The sequence below is a fragment of the Cupressus sempervirens genome, chromosome 10, assembly GCF_028749045.1.
Source record: "Cupressus sempervirens isolate cs-2001-9-10 chromosome 10, ASM2874904v1, whole genome shotgun sequence".
NCBI classification, from domain to species: Eukaryota; Viridiplantae; Streptophyta; class Pinopsida; order Cupressales; family Cupressaceae; genus Cupressus; species Cupressus sempervirens.
In genome coordinates this window covers 877,236,846-877,258,636 of record NC_143127.1, presented here as the reverse complement: position 1 = coordinate 877,258,636, position 21,791 = coordinate 877,236,846, and positions in this window count along the sequence as shown.

Sequence of the window (21,791 nt, the reverse complement as noted above, 5' to 3'; positions counted from 1 at the left end):
ATATCCTTGGTAAAGAGATAGGTGTTGAATTTCATTGTCCTTTTCTTCTATCTTTTTAGTTATCAACATCTTCTCTTCATTTTCCTTGTCCTTTTATTTTGTGTCTTCACACATTATGACTGACTAAATTTCTCGTTCTCTTTTTAGCTTTATGACTTCTTCATGAAGAGTGAGATTCTTCTCAAGTAGGTCTTTGATTACTACATCAACTTCATCTAAACTTCTTTCTTGGAAAATATCTTCTTTTCTTTCTTTTGTGTAGAGATTGTCATTCATGATATGTACTTCTATGTCTTTTCTTCTTATCAAGGTTAAGAGATTTTCTCCTTAATTTTCTTGAATTGTGCCTTATCCATCTACAAATCCAACTTTTCATTTTCAATAGCTTTCTCAAGTCTATACACTACCATTGCCACTAATATTTTCTCAATCTACTAAACTTCTAATGTGAGAACCAAATGCTTTGATACCAAATTTTGGGAATGTATGGTAGGCTAGTTGACTGAGAGAGGGGGAGGTGAATAAGGAATCAATATAACTTTAACTTCAATACACTAATTAACATTTTAGCTAATTTGATCTAATTACATGCATGAAAGAATGAAAGTAATAAAACATTCATAAGAATTGAAACAATGATTGGTAAAATAAAAACCTACAAAATAGAAAGTAAAATTGGGGTGGCAATGATATGCATAAGCTTTAGTACTATAGTATAAAGTTGGCTTGTTAAGGCTTACAAATGACCACTTCTAGTGATCTATCCTATTAGGATCAATAAGGACTATTAGGGCCACCTTGTAAAAGGGTTTATACAATACAATGAATTATGCACTCGATTAGGATATTTAGCATAATACTGTGAAATTCACTTTGTTAGATGATTTTCATAATGCACCTATTAGGCTGAACTAGTGGCTAATCTCTACTTCTATGACTTAGTTTGCTGATTAAGATTCCTTTGATGTAGAAATGATCACCTTGCTATGTTAGATGAAACTTTTCTTTTCCTTATAATGTTTGTATCCTTTATTATTCAATTCACATTCATACTTGTTTCATATACATACTCTTACACACTTGGATATAAAAATATGTCTAAAATACATACAAATCCAAATAATTACCTTCTGGAGTTGGCTACAATACCAAATTTAATAATCTTCACTAAGTTGGCTCAATGTTGTAACTTTGGTTTTGAAGATCACTAGGGTGATACTTTGACACTTAGAAACACTTTCAACTTGGTAAGCTTTGGCAGTTGGTTAACACTGGTGCTTTGTCCATATTGATCACTCAAAAGTAGCCACAAACTTTGTTAGCACTTAAGACTCAAAGAACCCTAGAGAACTTAGTTGAAACTAAAGGGCTCACTTAAGATTAAAGCTTGGTCAACACTACCTTCCTTCTACTTGGTTAACACAACTATCTCAGTAGAAACTATTAGCTTGGCTAACACTACTTCCTTCTTGGTTTAGACTATGAATCTTGGTAGACTCCATGAAGTTCAGCTTACACTGCTTTCTACTTGTGAATCTTGAAAAGCTCTATGAAACTTGGTGGCAATGTAACTGACCAAATGATTAAGTTTTAAGGCATTAATTGAAAAATGATTTGACTATAAGGTCACAAATCTTCCCCTTTGGCATTAGTTACACAAACACTATCATACTAAAATTTTGAATACTTCAAAAATTTAAGTCAAAATTCTCCTATCATTGTACTTGGGTCTATAACTCAGTTTTGACTGGTGTGTTGATACTTGTCTAACATTGACTCTATTTTCTCTTTCTCAAAATTGTTGTTGTATCTTTTCTATCCATATATTTCCTCTTTTTCTATATTTCCCCTTTGATGATGTGTTCTTCCTTATATACATACATCTTCATTTTTGTGTGATATAATTATTTCCCCCTTTTTAAAAAAAACCCAAAAAAATGCATAATTACAAATTAACACCAAAATGTGAAAGGAAATCACTATGGACCTTCAAAATTGTGGACATGGTTTTATCCTAATTATCCTGCAAAAGTTTGGACCTATGCAAATCTATTTGCACTTTAGTTGATAATTCCATCATATGATCAACAATTTAAAAGTTATTATCATGGATTAATGTTTTAGCATAAATTATATGTTTCTACATTACATCTATAATGGAAACTATAAAACTTTGAATATGTGCTAGTGTATCCAAAATCATGACTTCTTAACTCAACAATTATGTCATCAAGTCTATTAGATATTTGATCTTGATGAAATGTGTAGAGCTAGTGCTTGGGTCAAGTGACAACTGATGTCCACTTGTCATTTGATCACTATCTATCTTAGACAACTCATCCTTTATTTCCTTGGTAAAATTTATAGTACCACTTAACTTTACAAATAAGGAAACAACATTATTTATAGAATTTTCAAAATTAACAAGAATAGTGGAAAATTCCACTTGATTAATAACAAATTTCTATGCCACCTTTTCCAAAACCTTGTTATCAAAGTTTCTTTCTACCCTTTATAGTATTTTTCCTTGTCCATTCAAATATTCATTAAACTTGTGAACTATGTCAATAAGTTGATCCAATATAGGTTTCTTTTATGTCTTCTAGCACTTGATTCCTCTTCTTCCTTTCTACTCCCAGCTTCTCTAGTTTTTCCCTTTTCTTCCAAAGCTCTCCAAGGGTGTCCATATCTTTAAGAGTGAGATTAGAGATATCCCAATTTGGAATAACTACATCCTCATCCTTGTCAATCTCATCAATGGAGGATCATAGCTCTTTACCCTTTTCTTTTGAAATAAATGCTTTACTCAAATCCCTAGTGCTCGATCGAGGCTTAACCTCAAATGTCATTTCACTTACTGATGAAAAATTGGAAAAAACATTATTGATTACAGAAAGAGTATTCACAATATCTTTTTTGATACTCAGTCTACCCTAGACATGTGAGGGGTGGAGCTTCCTTCTCTATAGATGAAGTGGTAGTAACAACACTCATAATTGTACTTGGTAGAATAGCTCCAATAGTCAATTGAGTTCTCGATGATGCAAAGATAATCCTTTGACAAATCTTCTCTAAATTACTTTGGGGTTTAGGAATGCTCTACTCTATTTACTTTGAAATTCATGGAAAAAAATTACAAAATGATTGATTCCTACCTTTTAACCAAAAATATGTTTTCAAGTTGCCATTAATGCATCGTACACAAGAGAGCTCAGTGACAACCTGTCCAACTTGGCTAAGTCTTCAACTTGACTGATCTCTTTAACTCAATTAGAACTCTGAACATGCCATCTAAATCAAAGCCTAGTTAGGTTTTCCAACCCAACCTTTCTAAGTAATATCTATTAGCATGAATGCTAATGATACTACTTTAGGTAGTATCCTAAGTATTGGAAATTATTGGCATTTTACATTAATAATTGTGTTTATCATTGATGTCAACATAGCATGGTTTCTGTATAGACTAGCTAATTAGTAAATAAATATCTTCATGGTATAGACAATGGTTTGATTATCTAGTCATGTATAATTATGGACGTGTTCGACATAGTGTCCTGATGATGTGGTCAAGTGCATAGAGTCTAAGTCAAAGACATACAAAAGATGTACCTAATTTAAAAAGAATGGTTCCTAATGGTTGTTGGCTATATTACATCTAAGATGTAATGAAGAGATGCATAGTTATGTAGTGATTGAGGATAGTAAGCTAATGATTTCTGCAAGTGTATAATCCTTAGTATCACACATGTGAAGTTTTTCATAGACTATGAGCCGATAGTGCTATTGCAATTATAATTAATTAATTATCCTATTATACTTAATTGGGAAAGCCTCAACACTAACTCAAGAAATTATTATGAAGATATGGTATAAAGGAAAGATGTGTTCCTTGATTGTAAAAGGTTATCATGTGTGTTTCAAGTATTGAGATCATTATTGAAGTGCAAATTGCAAAAAGGAGAAGAGTGCTTACTAAATGCATGAAGTGATCCAAGGGATTATTAGATGTGAGATTTTTGATCTAGTTACAAGATTAGAAGGACCAGAGGTCTAGTTGAAAGGTTAGAGAAAGAGGAAGGGACAATATAGTACCATTCTATTATTCTACAAGGAATAATACAAAGATCATTTGGATAGTATGTTCACTAGTCTTTCCCTTGAAGCTATTTGGATAGTGGTTCTAGCTCTCTTCTGCAACTACTAAAAAGGTTGGCACAATTCCTAACAGGGTTGGAATCTCTTAACATGGATTCAAAGTCTCCTAATAGGGACTCATATGTACTGAATGTATTCATAGACTCCTAATAGGGTCCATCCTATAATAAGGAATATTTATATTAGTACATCATCTTCTGGGTACCATCCACACTGGGGTTTTCCCTTTGATCAAGGGTTTCCCTATTTAATATATCTAGTGTTATTGTGTATGAGTGTCTTGCTGTAGTTTTAGTTAATATTACTGATATGGTTAAGATTATTTAAAGTTGACAATTGTGATATTAGTTAGATAACTGATTCACGTGCACACCCCCCCCCCCCCCGCTTTTTAGTTATATCAATAAACTATATATTCTAAAAGTTGGTATCAGAGCTTCACATCCTTAAAGGATAGGCTTAACATCTTTAGGAGATCAATGGTGAATCTTTTCACAAAGGATAGTTGTAGATTTGATGGGGCCAACTATGATAGTTGGAAGCAGAAGATGAAGACTCATTTGTTATGCATTTGTCTAGGATATTTAATCTTGACAAAGAGTAGGAAGACAATTGTTGAAGAAGAAAAGGTAGAAGGTTGCAATGAATAAGAGAGAGATCTATTCAAGTGTAACATGAGAGCAAGATAAGATCTATTAATAGCTCTTCCAAAAAATGATTGCAGTTAGGTAAAGTCACTTGAAACATCTTATAAAATTTGGAAAGCTTTAGAATCTGCTTTTGAAGGTGATGATCATGCAAAGAGAATGATATTACAACATTGGATATGTGCATTTCAAGATGCTAGAATGAAGGAAGATGAATCTATAAGAAGTTGTATTGGTAGAATATCAAAAATGGTTGTAGGAATTTGGTCACATGGTGGAACCAAGGAATATGATGAAGTCATATGGAAGATCTTGAAAATGTAGACACCACCTTTCAAACTAATAGCTTAGATGATTCAGCTAGTAATGCCCTATAGTAAGGATTTCATAAAGGAAATGTTTCTTGGAAGGTTAGAATGAGTAGAAGAATATCTGGGATAGTTTGGAGAACTTGCAGGAGTTGAAACACCTTTAGTGCGCTAAACATTCAATCTAATTGGACAAGGAGTGCAAGTAGTCATGGAGATTTTGTTGGTAGTAGTAGAGCTAATGAAGACAAGAAGATTGAGGAAGGAATAACACTTTTGGTGGGAAGAGAAAAATATGGTTAAAAAATCTTTAAATGTCAGACTTGCAATGAATTTGGTCATTATGCATCTAATTATCCTAAAAGAGAGAAAAAGTATGAGAAAAGTTTTAACCATAGAAGAGATACAGATAGAAATTGTTTGTATGCAAATGAAGATGAAAAATCTAACGAGAAAGATATCAAAGTAAAAGTAATGATGAATTAGGATTTTTGGCTATCAAGGAAGATGATCTTGATGGAGAAATTAGAGAAGAAAGAGCTCTAGTTACCCAAGTGGAAAAGAAGTCTAATTGGATAATTGATAGTGGTTGTTTACATAACATGACTAGTGATATGAATAAGTTTGTTAAGTTCAAGAATCATGATGGAGGTATTGTTAAAGTTGGTAAAAATGCAACTTGTCATATAATAGGAATTGGATCCATTACGCTTGATGGTAAAACTAACACTAATGATGTTTTTAATATTTATGATGGATTGAAGCATAACTTGTTGAGTGTTGGATAGTTGGTGGACAAGGGTTATCTATTGTAGTTCACTCAAAAGACCTACATTATAAGAGACAAAGATGGTAAGATATTGGAATTGGCACTAGATCTTGAGGCAATGTATTTCAGTTGAATCCTACTAAAATGACATGTTTGGTAGCTAAAGTGGATAATAGCTGGTTATGGCATAGAAGATTCTTTCACATAAAAATTGATTATATTGTGAATGTTAGTAGCACTTTTGTAGTTAGAGACTTGCCTAAGATTACAAAGGTTACTAATATTTTGTGTAAGGAATGCATTTTGGCTAGGTAGAAGAAAGTATCATTTCCTAGCAAGAAGTTCACTACCACAAAGAAGTTGGAGATTGTTCACACAAATCTGAGTGGTCCTTCTAGAACAAGAGGATTTTATGGTTAAAGGTATTTTATGATTTTTTTTTAATGTTTTTACTAGAATGACGTGGATAGCATTTCTTAAAGAGAAATCTAAATATTTTGAGAAGTTTAAGATATTCAATAATATATTTGAGAATGAATTTGGTTTTAAGATAAAGTGTTTAAGATGTGATAGAAGAGGATAATTCACGCCTAGAGAGTTTAACATATTTTGTGAAGAGAATGGAATCAGAAGGGAACTATCTATACTTAGAACACCTGAGCAAAGTGAGATTGCTGAGAGAGGGAATATGTATGTAGTAGAAGCAACAAGATCAATGATGTTTCTAAGACATTTTGGAGAGAAGTTGATGCAGGAGCATCTTGCATCATGAAAAAGGGGGTGTGATCAAAATTATAAATTATATATATATATATATATAATTGTGGAGGAGATAGAAAGTGACAAAAATTAGAGGGAAAAAATAGAAAAAAAAGAAGAAAAGAGGAATTTCTATTTTCAATGTGTATAGATGGTGTAAATAGAAAATTAAGAAAATTGTTGTCATTCCATTTATGGAGGTGTGTAGGTGGCATCTTAGAGGTTTGTGGAAATTTCCTTAAATCATGCATTTAATATTTGTTGTGATCGACAAAGGAAATGTAATTTTTTAATTGGCCACATGGTGGTGCTTTGTTGTATTTGGTTGGGAATTTAATATATTTTTTAAGGTAGTTGTATTTACCTATTATCCCACATTGGTTGTGTTTGTAACATCTTGGATGGTAAGTGCCTATTTAAGCAAGGCATATGAGCATTTGTAATCAAGCTCTTCAAGCATAAAATCTTGTAGTGAAGCTCTCAAGATGTAATCCCCTCTTGTATAGAACCTTTGGAGGTGAGGATCTTTATGTGTTAAATATTTTTTGTGGAAGTTCTCTTGGTGGGAGCTCTCGGTTTGGAAGCTTCCTTTTTGGAAGCTCTCTTATTTTAAGAGGGTGGAGTTCTCTAATTTGGAGAATATTGTAATTAATTTCAAGTATTAATGGATGCTTTATGAATAATTTTATCTTCTCTTTGTCTCCATATTGTTGTGGTTTTAGTTGTGAGTTGGTAAGGGTTGTGTGACCCTTCATCAAATGGTATTAGAGTGGGAGTTTCTGAGTGTGTCAACAGATCACCAAACATGAGGCAATTTGCACTAGAACCTTGTGTTGGGTGAAGTTTTTGAAGAGGGAGCTCTTGATTATCTATAGAAATCACTGACTATGAGGCAATTTGCACAAGGAACATGATTTTAGCTAAGCGTGTAGATAGATCACTGATTGTGAGGTAGTTTACAAGAGGTGCTTGTGTTGCATGAATATTATCTTATGAAGACTTGATTATGAAGAAGACAAAGAAGAAGATGAATTTTGTGATTGGATGGATTCTAAGGATTCCTAGACTTCAAAAAATTAGAGAAATAAATCAAGAGGCATTACAAGTTGCATTCTTTGATTTGTAGATACAAGTGAATAAATTAGAAGCAAAGTTTGGAAAGAGAAGAGCATGTCACCAAAAAAGAGATGTTGATAATTCTTTAGATATAGAAAGGAAAGAAGATCTAGTGGAGTATCACAAATTCAATACAAAAGAAGAGCAAGAGGATGAAGAGGAAAAAATTTGTGAACTTGAAGTTGAAGAAGATGAAAGAGAAGAGGAAGAGCATCAAGATGACAAGACTTGTGAGCCTAAAGTGGATGAAGATGATTTGAAGATTGTAGAAATTGAGGGAGAGTGTACATTTCCTTAGTTTGAGATCAAGAAAGTGAAGCAATTACATGCATTGTTGAAGACATGAAAGAGGCATGTGAAGATGAATATATAAAAGAGGTAAAATCCTATGAATTATGAGATGATGAATTTGAGATGAATTTGAAAGATGATGATGGTTTGCATGAGGATCTTGTTAGTGATGTGTGGTATGGAAAGGCATATTTGTATGGCATTGTTCAATTTATTACAAGTTTATTTAATTGAACAAGATTGGAGGAGGATAAAAGTTATACTTGGACAGAGTTCATTATGGAAAAGCATTTTTAGTAGTACACTTGTTACAGCTAGGTGTTGGAAAAGAAGAAAGAAGGAAATATATCAACCATGGATACTTGTTCTAGCTATGCATTGGAAGAAGAAGAAGAAGATATATATATATATATATATATATATCGATAGGTGCTACTTCATTTTGAGAATTCATATCCACAAAATGTTTCCTACCATGGGTGTCTGATGCAAGAGCATCTTGCATCTTGAAAAAGGGGGTGTGGTCAAAATTATAAATTAAAAAAAAAAATTAAAAAAGAACAAAAAATTGTGGAGGAGAGAGAAAGTGACAACAATTAGAGGAAAAAAAAGAAAAAAAAAAGGAGAAAAGAGGAATTTCTATTTTCAAGGTGCATAGATGGAGTAAATAGAAAAATAAGAAAATTGTTGTCATTTCATTTATCGAGGTGTGTAGGTGGCATCTTAGAGGTTTGTGGGAAGTTCCTTAAATCATGCATTTAATATTTTTTATGATCCACAAAGGAAATTTAAATTTTTAATTGGGCACATGGTGGTACTTAGTTGTATTTGGGTGGGAATTTAATATTTGTTTTAAGGTAGCTGTATTTACCTTTTATCCCACATTGGTTGTGTTTGTAACATCTTGGATAGTAAGTACCTATTTAAGCAAGACATATGAGCATTTGTAATCAAGCTCTTCACGTGTAAGCTCTTGTAGTGAAGCTCTCAAGGTGTGATCTCTTCTTGTATAGAAGCTTTGGAGGTGAGGTTCTTTATGTGTAAGATCTTCTTTGTGGAAGTTCGCTAGGTGGAAGCTCTTGGTTTGAAAGCTTTCTTTTTGTAAGCTCTCTTATTGTAAGAAGTTGGAGTTCTCTCATTTGGAGAATATTGTAATGAATTTCAAGTATTAATGGATGATTTATGAAGGATTTTATCTTCTCTTTGTCTCCATATTTTTGTGATTTTGGTTGTGAGTTGGTAAGGGTGGTGTGGCCCTTCGTCACAAGCAGTCAATACAATAGTATATACTCTGAACAAAGCATAGATCAAGAAAGTTATGGACAAGACACCTTATGAACTATGGTTTGGTCATTCACCATTAGTTAATTATTTCAAAATTTTTGGGAGAAAATGTTACGTTAAGAGAGATGATTACATTGGTAAGCTTGATCCAACAAGTGATGAAGGTATATTTCTTGGCTATTTATTGAAAAGTAAGGCTTATAGATGTTTGAACTATAGAACTAAGACAATAGTTGAATGAAAAAATATAAGGATTGATTGAAAGTTTGTAACTATGGAAAATATGGTAGATTAGAAGTTAGATGGAGAAGAAGATAATCTTGGAATAGTTAGATAGAAAGTTGAAGTTTTCATTGAGGTTAACAATGATTTGCAGAATGATGTGATGACTATTGAGAAAAGAGAAGAAAAAAGATCTAAACCAAGAGTAGAGATAAGTGTTGAGATGTCAAATCCTACCCCTAATAGGAATCTAACAAAGAATTACTCTCTTGAACAAATAATTAGACGTAGAGACAACTTAGGAGTGATGACATGGAATAGAGTAAATGAGGAGATATGTCTAATATCTCAAGTTAAACCTAATAGTACATATGAAAAAGTTAAAGATGATCACTGGATTCAAGAAATGAAGGAAGAATTAGATCAGATAGTGAAGAATGATATATGGGAGTTAGTTCCTAGACCTAAAGAAAAGAATCTAATAGGAACCAAATGGGAATTCAGAAACAAGATGAATGAGTACGATGAAGTTGTGAGGAACAAGTTTAGACTTATACACAAGGGGTATTCATGGCAAGAAGGCATAGACTATGAGAAGACATATGCACCTATAGCCAAAATGGAAGAAGTAATCATGTTCTTGGCTTATGTAGTGAATAAGAAGTTCAAGGTTTATTAGATGGATGTTAAATTAGCCTTTCTGAATGGAGAACTTGAAGAAGAGGTATATATTGAGAAGCTTGGAGGTTTTCCTTTATTAGAAGACAAAGATATGGTATGAAGCTTCAAGAAATATTTATATGGTCCAAAGAAAGAACCTAGAACTTGGTATGCGAGGTTGGACAATTATTTTGCAAAGCTTGGATTTGCTAAAGGTTCAATAGACAATAACTTGTATTTGAAATAAGTTGAAAATGGTTTGTTGATTATTGTAATAGCTTTTAATGACGTCATTTTTAGAGGCAATGATGAAGCAAGTGATAAGTTTTTTGATGAGATGAAGAATGAATTTGGAATGACTATAATAGGAGAAATGAAGTTTATCCTAGAATTGTAGATTGTACAAAATAATGATGGTATTTTTATTTCACAAGGTGAGTACTTGAAAGACTTCTTGAAAAGGTTTGGTTTGGAAAGTTGTAAACCTATTGGTACACCTATGACAATTGGTCACAAGTTATCCAAGAAAGATGAGACATGTGTAGTAGAATAAGTACATATACATGATTGGAGGTTTGTAGTATTTGACTCATAGTAGACTAGATATAGAAAATGTAATTGGGATTGTAGATAGATTTCAAGCTGATCCTAAGGAATGTCATTTTGTAGTAGTACAGAGAAAATTAAAATATTTGAAAGGGAAATATGAAAATGGAATTTGGTAAGATAGATCGAGTGATTTCACTCTATGTGTATATACTGATGTAGATTGGGTAGGCAATATGGATTAAAAAAAGAGCACTAGTGGTGGAGCATTATTTCTTGGAGGAAGATTGGTTTCAATTCTAAGAAAGAAGAAAAATTTTATTTCATAGAGTACTATTGAGGTAGAGTATGTTGCAGTAGCAAATAACTATAATCAAGTTATGTGGATGAAACAAATGTAGATTGTGCAGAATAGTGATGGTATTTTTTTTCACAATCTAAGTACTTAAATGATTTGTTGAAAAGGTTTGGTTTGGAAAGTTGTAAACCTATTGGTACATCTATGATAATTTTTCACAAGTTATCCAATAAAGATGAGACACCTATTGTAGTGCAGAAGAGGTGCAAATCCATGATTGGAGGTTTGCAGTATCTAACTCACGCCAGAAAAATATAGAAAATATAGTTGGGATTGTAGCTAGATTTCAAGATGATCTCCAAGAGTGTCATTATGTAACAGTAAAAAGAATATTCTAATATTTGAAGGGGACATTTGACTATGGAATTTGGTATGACAGATCAATTGATTTCACTCTATGTGCATATACTAATATAGATTGGGCAGGTGCTATGAATGATAGAAAGAGCACCAATGATGGAGCATTCTTTCTTGGAGGAAGATTGGTTTCCTGGCTAAGAAAGAAGTAAGATTGTATTTTGTAGAGTATTGTTGAGGCAGAGTATGTTGCAGTAGAAAATAACTATAGTCAAGTTATATGCATCAAGTAGATACTGAAGGATATCATAATTGAGTTTGGAGAACCTATTGTCATTTACTCTGATAACACAAGTACAATGAGTATGTCTAAGAATCTTGTATTGCATTGTAAATCTAAGCATATATCTATTAAGTATCATGCACTAAAAGAGAAAGAAGTAGAAAAGGAGATTAGATTGGAATATGTGAGTACTAAAGATTTGATTATAGATATCTTTATGAAGCCTTTTTCATAAAGATACTTTTGAGTACTTGAGAGGTATGATTGGGGTTATGCCCCTGCCTACTTCTGAGTAGATGATGTAGAGAGTGCATCAATCCAGTGGTACAAAGAACTATTGTTAAGCCTAGACTGAATAATGATGCTTTTTGTATGGGGGAGTGTCTAGTATGTACTAAGTCATTGAGGGCTCTTGGTATTTGATAATGAATAGTGCCTTTGTACACTTGAGTTGGTTTATGATTTGGTGCAACATAATGGTAATTGGTATTTAAGAATTGGTATGTTGTAACATTGAGATTGAGGTCCCTTATATTGATGTCAATGGGGGATAATGTGCATGAAAAAAAAATCTCCTAAGTATGGGGAAGAGATATATTTTTAGAAAGATTTAAAAAGATTCATGAAAGGAAGTAGGAATGCACACCTGATGTATTGTGACTTTTTTAGTGTGAAGTAAATTATTGATGTCTAAGAAGAAGGAGTATGCACCTGTGTGCATTTTTTGTATTGAGATTTTTTTAGTGTGTGGATAGTGTTGGAAATACAATAGGGAAGTAAACTCTAAGAGGGGGGGTGAATCAACACTTATAAATTTCAACCTCAAAATTTATTCTCCACAAATCCATCTCACAATCTATGCATATAAACTGAAATAAAAAATTGAGCATGTACATCCATTGAATGAAAATAAAATATTCAACAAATATATGACATTAGATATATTTTATTACCTAGAAACTCTCCAAGGAGATGGTAAAACTAGGGTGGGGATGATACCCACAAATCTTCATTACTGTAGTAATAAAGTGTATCTGTGAAAGGATTTACAACAACTTGGTAAGACTACTCTCTTAAGAGATTTAACTAATTCACCTATTAGAATGTCTCAACAATGATCCTTTGGTTATCACTCTATTGCTTGATGTCAAATCACCTCTATACTGATATGTACTTGATCCTTTCTGGTCAGATGTATCTTTGCTATCCTCTGATTCTTTTCCTCTATTCTCCTTTAACTAATTCTACAATGCAACTCAAATCATAACTCCTTAGTCACCATGAATTCTCTGTTTGTGCATGCAAACTATCTTCAATTCTCCTTAAAAATTCATAAAATTTTTAGGGTTTTTCCTCCTTAAGAAGACCTAAGTGACTTAAGGTTAGGTATGAATCAATGGTAGTGGTTCACCCATATTTTGACTTAATCCTTCCCTTTTTCTAATTGGATCCATGTAATGCTTAGGGATTCACAATTAAGATTTTTCCTTATCATCAAAGATCATAATACAATCATTAATTTGGCAAAAAAATGGTTTGCATAGAAGTTTGTACCATTAGAAACATCTATGTCGAAACTATGTAACTTAGCACTTGAAGTTGCTAATGCTTGACATTAATTGGATCTTCAATATTGTAACTTAGCCTCTAAATGGCATGGCATCCATTGATCATTTGACATAAGTGTAGATTGACACATATCATCTGCTCGGTACTTGAGTGCCTTAGCACTTTCTAGTTACTTGACTCGTACTTAATATTTGTCACTCAACATATACTATCTGACAACTTATGCTTGACATGTATTACTAGTTTGACATGAATTACATAAATGACTTAAGCATATTGCCACTCATATGTCAAAACCAATCTTAGATTAACAATCTTCCCTTTTGACATGAGTGGAAAGATACTTCGTCATGCATGCATAACTTTTAGCCTTTCAAGCATAACTCAAAATTCAATAACTCCCCCTAAGTTGATTGTGTTGTTTTGTATCTAAATCAAAATTAATCCTCCTACTAAGTAGATTTACATTAGTTGATCTATATACTTATTTACTATCATAGACTCCCTTATTTGCAAAAATTCTATCTCCATCAAAAAATATTTTCTCCCCCATACTTCTTATTTCTCCCATCCTTATTATTTCTCCCCCATTTTGACACTAATGTCAAAGGGTTATACTCTTAGAGTGTATTTGTCCAAAAATCATTTGTGGAAATTTAGCATTATTTTCAATGCAACATCCCAATTATTACAAGCTATGTCCAATGAGTTGATCTAGATGGCTAGCTCGGCGGCAAGGTGAACTAAGTCATCATGAGTAGAAAGATACATATATTTCTTCATGAGTGTTTTAGAAAAGGCTAGTTCCTTGTGCAATATCTCCATATGTGGAGTCAAAATTGACCGGATGCTGATCAATTTTTCCTTGATGTTTACTTCATCTCTATGTAATAATGCTAACTCACTTTGGGAGTTGAGGAGATTCCTAAAATATTTCTCACTCTGAGCTAGAGACTTTGGTAGAGTTATATTAGATGACTATATATGACTCTCCAAGCTTATTATGTGACTCCTTATTTCTTGTGTGAAGAGTGTGGGATTACACAATTCTATGTACAAAGAGAAAATGTTCTCTTGTACCTTCTTCACACTATCAATTTTGGTTGCTAACTCAACCTGTGATAGTGCAATGTCACTTGATATCTTTTCATCAACTTTATTTTGAAACTTCCTTTTAGACCATTCAAGTAATTTCACATTTGAATAGAGGTCTATGTCATTTATCTTCTCCACTAATCTAGTTAGCTACTCTATGATTGGGTTTGTTTCTTTTGGTGTTGGCAAGATAAATGCATCAAAAAAAATTTCCTTGATATCTATCAAAGCTTTTTTCTACCTATGATCATTTCTAAGCAGTTCTTAATTCTTCTTCTTTTCAAGAGCATCTTAGAGTATGCCCATCTACTCAATAGTGATGGTTGCATAATCAAATTTGGGAAACTTAATCACTTCATCCTAGTTCACATTAACAAATGATGTGACTTCAGTTTCCTTAGATGTGCTTCAACTTGGCCATGATGATTGTAGGGGTATAGCTTCTATACTTGGCCTATGAAGAGCTTGACTAGGAGGAGTAGCAGTTTATGGTAAAGTTACTAGTGTTTGTATTGCTAATTGCTCCTTAGGTTTGGGAGTCATACCTAGCTCTTTAGTCTTATCCTTTGTCTTCTCTACATTCAAAAATGTACCTTGATCTTGTGTTGTAGGTGAAAGAGTATCTACCTAACATATTAGAACTTGTGTTCGTTCATTATTTTTTTTCTCATCTTTATGCTCTCCAACTGTCTCACCCTTGTCATTTTCAGTTTCCTTTATATTGATTGAGGCTGGAGTAATTTGTGCCAATTTACTAATGGTAAAGTAGTTGTCCCCTTCTTTTGATATACCACAAGGGGTAATTTAGGTTGTGTCAAGGTGAATTGAGGAGGGGCTATAGATGTCTCTTGTTTATGTACTTCCCCCCCAACATATACCTTGTTTTCCTTCTAAATCTCATCAACACTCACTAGTACAAGATTTTCATAAAGTTTGGCCTAGGTAGTGGATTCTATCAGTATCTTCTTCAAGTCATCCTCTATAATGGGATTGATGTTCTAAGTGGCAGTATCAAAGACATCCTTAATCTTAATAGTATCACTTTCTATATTCACCTCATGTTGAGAACTACCATTTGGTACTAATATATCTAGTACACTCTATTCTATTTGCTACTCATCTTCAGATGGTGCCCATGTATCTTCATTTGTTTTAGTGCCCTTCTCTTCTGTAACTATCTCAGTGTCAACTGTGATTACACCAATTACCTATTGTTGCTCTTCTTTGTCCTCACCTACCTTAGTAGGTGCCTACATTATTTCCTTGGATATTGTCAAACCATATAATGATTTCTAAATTAGGGTGGTCTTTTGGACAACTTCCTCAACCTTATTATGCAATATGTTGAATGCCCTATATTTTGGTGAAAATTTTCTAGTATTCTTATTTAATGCATTAGCCATTGTTTCCCTATCCAATTCTAGCATCACTCTTGCAAGTGTAGTCTCTCTAATTTGTCTTTCTATATTTAGACCATATTGCCACTTTTTCTCAACTCTATCAGATAATTCCATTGGTAAAGAGGTGGAAATCTCAATTGGATTTTGTTTAAATATTTTCATCATGGCATAAATTTACTCCTCTACTTGGTTCATCTAAACTTTTCCAATTTTATCAAATTTAATATGTGTGAGACTAGATAATTTAGCATTATTTCTTATGTTCTCATATATACTGTCTAAATATGAAGAATGAAGGTGACTTACCACTTGAAATTGGTCGTTGTCATTAGATTTAGTCCTCTCTTCATTAGATTTAGCTAGAGCTATTTATTTTCCCCTTAATTTATTCTCAAGATCCTCTTCATTTCTAGATGCTCTAGCTCACTTCTCTTTTGTCTTATCTTCTTCTTGAGCCTTCTTGGTAGTAGCCCTTGTGCTTTCTTTTGTAGAGGGAATTATAGGATTAGGTTTTACAACCATCCTCAGTTTGCTAATAGCTAGGGTTTAATCTTTCCCCTTCTTTTTCTCAAGTGCTTGATTGGCTTCTTCTCCCTTAGCACCTTCTTCAATTTCTACTTCTTCTGCTTGGTCTTCTTTTTGACCTTGAGTTAAGGAAAGTGGTGCTTGAATAGGTATATCTTCTTCTTCTTCTTCTTCATCTTTTCCTTTGCCAAATTTTTTCTTTAGCTAATTGAATTTTTTTTCCTTCTTCCTAATGACTGAGGTAGTCTTTAAATCTATTATTAGCATGGATTTATCCATGTCATAGTTCCCAAAGGTAGTAGCCTTGGCATCTACATCTTTTGCAAACAATGTTGTTATTGTTATCAAGGCTTCATCAAAATTGATTTCATAACCTACTAGCCTTAGCCACCTTACCCTTGGCAAAACAACTTGAACATATGTAAAATTAGAGTTAACTAGAAAGAAAACATCATTGAAATGTTTCTCAACTAGTGAAACTAGTATCCTCATTCTTTTATTCATTGATTGCTTAAATTCCTCAAAATAGTTGGTCATAAATTACTCAAAAAATTTCCAAGTTTCTCAATAAACTCACCTATCTATACTACAATAGATCTGTTTGTCTTCGAAGAAAATTTAACAAATGTGGGGAATGTATTCTGTATATAAAAGAACATACATACAAGAATTGAACCAAATTTACATTGTGCACTTTTGGTCTTCCTTATAGCTCCCAAATTTTCTGATAATTATTGCATCTACAACTTGGAAAGGTCATAGGTACGGTCCTTCTTGACTATCTTATAGCCCATGTCAACAACAATATATGGTACACTATTGAGAATGCTTGATTGGTAGAATTTATGTGCTATTATCCTCACTGCAAATGCAATTAGAGGATTTGAGATAGTATCTACTGTCATGCCTCATTTTTTCCACATTATCCTTGCATTCTTCTCAATGACCTCTTTAGATTCACTTCTCATGTTTTTAGGTTGGTCAAGTGTTGGATACCTTATTACTCTATGTACAATTTTTTTGGTAATTTTCACAATCCATTATCCAACCATATAGAATTATCATGAATTCTACTGAGGATTATCTTAATCCATTCAATCTTGAAAACATTTGGAAAATCTAGGGCATGGGTCAACCCTTTTCTCTCTATGATTTTGAATTCATTATTCAATGATCCATTTTTACATAATTTTCCATAGGTTTCCCTAATCTCCACATCTCCTATGCTACCCACCTTTCATGCATAGAGACATCTTACATCTTGAATCATTAAAGTTTGAGGTGGTATCATTGACAACACACCATATGGATCTAGTTTGTAAGCAATATCATAAATGACTCTAAAGTTTGGTTGTTTGATCTCATTTCTTATTAATTAAACATTCAAAAATTACTTACCCTATTTAAGCTTAGGAGCTAAAGAACTAGGCACAATTATGTAAACTAGGGTTTGCAAAAATATAAACTATGTAGCTCGACACATGATAAATACCATTGTAAATCTTCTATGATGGTGTCAAGAAATTGTTGAAGCCTACTTGCAAACACTGGAATGATTCCTTTCAATTTACCTTTCTCTCTTCATGCTCTCCTTCAAATTCAAATGATGTCAAATGAGTAGAAATCGATCATATAGACATTAAAACCATGTAATTAATTCTTAGTGCTTACACAGTTGTAAGCTCGACCTCAATAAAGATTTTGACTCACTCAACTTTCATGAAGTTTCCTTTTCAACTTGGAAACCACTACGAGCTTGGTCAACACTATCACCTTTGATAGCTCAACATCAAATGAAATTTTACTAGACAACCATAATGAAACTTTTCATGCTTGACAGTAACATGGAAGGTTCAAAAACTTAAAGATTTCTTCCAGGTTATAATCAAAAGCTTGCATCTTTATTCGTGCATATGTAATATTTTTAGAACATAATCATTGGAACAAATGTATAGTATATCCTTTTAAATATTAGTCCCACATACCTCTTGATTGCTTAATTGGAGGAGGTATGCTAACCTAACCCATTGGGTGAAGTGATCCCATTTGAACTTGACGTACTACAATCTTCATTTCTCTTCCATGTCTTGTTTATTTCATCCCTAACATTTTCAACATCTATCTTTCCTTTTCCTTTGTTGAACTCACTTCTCAGTGCCTTTGATCTTGTTGGACAATTCTTGCTTACGTGACCATTCTTTAAACAACTAAAACATGTGGTTTTACTCAACCATCTATTGTAGTCACTTATGAAATGTGCTATTATGCAATTTTCAGCAACATGTCCATACTCTTGATAGTAGTGACAACTATACCTTGCATTACAATCCTAATTATAAGAGTTTCCATTATGATTTACCTTTTTCTTCTTATTTGAAGACCATTTAGGCTTGGATATATACTTATATGCTCTATGCCCATGCTTATGATAGTTATAGTAGTATCCTTCAAATATTTGTGTGCTTATGGTCTTGGTTTCGCATTCATGTGCTTGATGTCCTTGTTTCTTGCATTTGTGGCAATGACCAATGAACTTCTTCTTAGGATTTTGATTTTCAATCTTACTTCTACAAATATTAGCAGTATGACCTATCTTACCACAACTATGAAAAGTAGGTTTGGAGTTCTTACCTTTGTTACTTCTTTCTTCACCACTTTTTGATGATTTCCCTTCTTCAGTACTAGTGTAACCTAATCTAGAAGTGTCACTATTGGATCTAGGGGATCTTATCAATTCTTCAAAGTATTTGATGCCTTCACTAGGCTTGTTGAAACTATTAGTAAACTCCTTTCCCCTTTTCAAATCATTTCTCAATTGTTTATTTTGTAACTTCAGTGTTGTGATCGCAATATCTTTTGCATTTAGTTCATGATTTGTAGTCAACATTTGACCCAAAGTTTCCAATTGCATGTTAGCAATCCTAGTTACCTCTGATGTTTTCTCTTCTAGTCTATTGGTCAAAATCCTTTTTTCATCTTCAATCATGACTTTTTCCTCTTCAAATTTATTTTTTTGCTCAGTCGCATCACATAGTAATATTGATTGAAATTCTCTTCACATAGTCACATCACATCATTCTCTTCAATAGAAATTTCCTTCCTTCTCTTCAGTGATATCTATAACTCATTTCTTGCTTCAAACGCTAATTTAGGGGAAGTTGTATTTCAATCTCCTAGATCTCAATAGTCTTTCCCAATTTGTAGGCTTCCATTTATGAGATCTCTCCTCAAAGCTACAAAGCCTTACTTTCTAGAGAACTCAGCTCTGATACCAGTTGTTGGAACTACAATAGGAAAGTAAAGTCTAAAAGGGGGTTTGAATCAGTAGTTCAAACTTTCAACCTCAAAAACTATTCTCCATACATCTATCTCACAATCTATGCATATAAACTAAAATGTCAAATTACACATATGCATCCATAGCATGAAAGTAAATATTCAACACATGTATAGCACATGATATTTGGTTACCTAGAAACCCTCCAAGGAGAAGGTAAAACTGGGGTGGATATGACACCCACAAATCCTCACTACTGTAGTAATAAAATGTATCCAATGAAGGTTATTTTGTTTTATCATGAAACATGAACTACCCTATGAAAGGTCTTCTTTATCAAAGGCTTACAATATTGTTATATATTACCCTCTTAAAGGATTTAAACAACCTACTAAAAGTGTGTCTAGTAAAAGGACTTTAACTTACAATGAAGTAACTACCCTATTAAAGGATTTAAAACAACTTATTAAGACTACTCTATCAAGAGATTTAACTAATTGACCTATTAGAATGTCTGAACAATGATCATTAGGTTAACACTCTATTACTTGATGTCAGATCGACTCTATACTAATATGTACTTGATCCTTTCTAATCAGATGTATCTTTTTTGTCCTCTAATTCCTTTCCTTTGTTCTCCTTTAACTAATTCTGCAATGTAACTCAAATCATAACACCTTAGTTACCATGAATTCTCTATTTGTGCATGAAAACTCTCTTCAATTCTCCTTCAACATTCATAAAAAGTATAAGATTTTTCCTCCTTAAGAAGACCTTGGTGACTTAGGGTTAGGTATGAATCAACGGTAGTGATTCACCTATATTGCTACCTAATCCTTCACTTCTTCTAATTGGATGCATGTAATGCATAGGGATTTACAATTAAGATTTCTCCTTATCATCAAAGATCATTAAACAATCCTTAAGTCAGCCCAAAAATGGTTTACATAGAAGTTTGTGCCATAACAAATATTTATCTCAAAACAGTATAACTCAACCCTTGAAGTTCCTGATGCTTGGCATCAACTGCAACTCCAATATTATAACTCAGCCTCCAAATGACTTTGCATCCACTAATCACTTGGCAACTGAATAGCTCAGCACATACCATCTACTCAGAACTTGAGTGCCTCAGCACTTATTAGTTACTCACCTCATACTAAATATATGTCGCTTAGCATATACTATCTAACAACTTATGCTTAGTATGTATTACTAATTTGACATGAACTAAGTAAATGACTTAACTCTACTATCGCTCATATCTCAAAACCAATCTGAAATTAATAGATAGTTGATTTCATTCTCTAAATCTAGAGGATTTCAAACTTTCTTGATGGAGAGGATTTTAGAAGATGAGAACAAAAGAAGAAGAAAAGTATTACTTTGTGTTCTTAAAAATTAGATTTTTTTCATCTATGTTGCCATCAATGCCAAAGGGTGAAATTGTGAGTATGAAATCTAATGATACTACTTTGGGAAGTATCTTGAACATTGGAAAGAATTGACATGTTTAATTCATGATTGTGTTTGTCATTGATCTCAACATAGCATGGGTTCTGTAAAGACTGGCTAAGTAGAAACCATAGATCTTGATTGTATGGACAATGGTTTGATTGTTTTGTCATGTGCAATTATGGACATGTTTGACATAGCTCGGCACATGTTAACCTCTAAATGACTTTGCATCCACTAATCACTTGGAAACTAAATAGCTCAGCACATACCATCTGCTCGAAACTTGACTGCCTCAACCCTTAGTAGTTACTCACCTGATACTAAATATTTGTTGCTCAGCATATACTATCTGACAACTTATGCTTAGTATGTATTACTAGTTTAAAATGAACTAAGTAAATGACTTAACTCTACTATCACTCATACCTCAAAACCAATCTAAGATTAATAGATAGTTGATGTCAGTCTCTAAATCTAGAGGATTTCAGACTTGCTTGATGGAGAGGATTTCAGAAGATGAGAACAAAAGAAGAAGAAAAGTATTACTTTGTGTTCTTAGAACTTAGATATTTTTCATCTATGTTGCCATCAATGCCAAAGCAGGAAATTGGGAGCATGAAATCTAATGATACTACTTTGGGGAGTATCTTGAACATTGGAAAGTATTGACATGTTGCATTCATGATTGTGTTTGTCATTGATCTCAACATAGCATGGGTTCTGTAAAGACTAGCTAAGTAGAAAAAATAGATCTTGATTGTATGGACAATGG